We start from the raw sequence: 2,774 nt of genomic DNA on the forward strand, positions 1-2,774 counted from the left end.
AGCTCTCCTACATAATATATATATATATATATCGTATACAGCCCTCCTACATAATATATATATATCGTATACAGCCCTCCTACATAATATATATATATATCGTATACAGCTCTCCTACATAATATATATATATCGTATACAGCTCTCCTACATAATATATATATATCGTATACAGCTCTCCTACATAATATATATATATATCGTATACAGCTCTCCTACATAATATATATATATATCGTATACAGCCCTCCTACATAATATATATATATCGTATACAGCCCTCCTACATAATATATATATCGTATACAGCCCTCCTACATAATATATATATATATATATATATCGTATACAGACCTCCTACATAATATATATATATCGTATACAGCTCTCCTACATAATATATATATATCGTATACAGCTCTCCTACATAATATATATATATCGTATAGAGCCCTCCTACATAATATATATATATATATCGTATACAGCTCTCCTACATAATATATATATATCGTATACAGCTCTCCTACATAATATATATATATATCGTATACAGCTCTCCTACATAATATATATATATATCGTATACAGCCCTCCTACATAATATATATATATCGTATACAGCCCTCCTACATAATATATATATCGTATACAGCCCTCCTACATAATATATATATATATATATATATCGTATACAGACCTCCTACATAATATATATATATCGTATACAGCTCTCCTACATAATATATATATATCGTATACAGCTCTCCTACATAATATATATATATATCGTATACAGCTCTCCTACATAATATATATATATCGTATACAGCCCTCCTACATAATATATATATATATATATATATCGTATACAGCTCTCCTATATAATATATATATATATCGTATACAGCCCTCCTACATAATATATATATATCGTATACAGCCCTCCTAATATAATATATATATCGTATACAGCTCTCCTACATAATATATATATATCGTATACAGCCCTCTTACATAATATATATATATCGTATACAGCCCTCCTACATAATATATATATATCGTATACAGCCCTCCTACATAATATATATATATCGTATACAGCTCTCCTACATAATATATATATATCGTATACAGCTCTCCTACATAATATATATATATCGTATACAGCCCTCCTACATAATATATATATATCGTATACAGCCCTCCTACATAATATATATATATCGTATACAGCTCTCCTATATAATATATATATATCGTATACAGCCCTCCTACATAATATATATATATATCGTATACAGCCCTCCTACATAATATATATATATCGTATACAGCCCTCCTACATAATATATATATCGTATACAGCTCTCCTACATAATATATATATATCGTATACAGCTCTCCTACATAATATATATATATCGTATACAGCTCTTCTACATAATATATATATATATATATCATATACAGCTCTCCTACATAATATATATATATATCGTATACAGCCCTACTACATAATATATATATATATCATATACAGCTCTTCTACATAATATATATATATATCGTATACAGCTCTCCTACATAATATATATATATCGTATACAGCTCTCCTACATAATATATATATATATCGTATACAGCCCTCCTATATAATATATATATATATCGTATACAGCCCTCCTATATAATATATATATATCGTATACAGCCCTCCTACATAATATATATATATCGTATAGAGCTCTCCTACATAATATATATATATCGTATACAGCTCTCCTACATAATATATATATATATCGTATACAGCTCTCCTACATAATATATATATATATATCGTATACAGCTCTCCTACATAATATATATATATCTTATACAGCCCTCCTACATAATATATATATATCGTATACAGCTCTCCTACATAATATATATATATCGTATACAGCCCTACTACATAATATATATATATATATCATATACAGCCCTCCTACATAATATATATATATATCGTATACAGCCCTCCTATATAATATATATATCGTATACAGCCCTCCTATATAATATATATATATCGTATACAGCTCTCCTACATAATATATATATATCGTATACAGCCCTCCTACATAATATATATATATATATATATCGTATACAGCCCTCCTACATAATATATATATATCGTATACAGCCCTCCTACATAATATATATATATCGTATACAGCCCTCCTACATAATATATATATATCGTATACAGCCCTCCTACATAATATATATATATCGTATACAGCCCTCCTACATAATATATATATATCGTATACAGCTCTCCTACATAATATATATATATATCGTATACAGCTCTCCTACATAATATATATATATATATCGTATACAGCTCTCCTACATAATATATATATATCGTATACAGCTCTCCTACATAATATATATATATATCGTATACAGCTCTCCTACATAATATATATATATATATCGTATACAGCTCTCCTACATAATATATATATATCTTATACAGCCCTCCTACATAATATATATATCGTATACAGCTCTCCTACATAATATATATATATCGTATACAGCTCTCCTACATAATATATATATATCGTATACAGCCCTCCTACATAATATATATATATCGTATACAGCCCTCCTACATAATATATATATATCGTATACAGCCCTCCTATATAATATATATCGTATACAGCCCTCCTATATAATATATATATATATATCGTATACAGCCCTCC

The sequence above is a fragment of the Engystomops pustulosus genome, unplaced genomic scaffold (genome assembly GCF_040894005.1).
Source record: "Engystomops pustulosus unplaced genomic scaffold, aEngPut4.maternal MAT_SCAFFOLD_125, whole genome shotgun sequence".
Classification (NCBI taxonomy): Eukaryota; Metazoa; Chordata; class Amphibia; order Anura; family Leptodactylidae; genus Engystomops; species Engystomops pustulosus.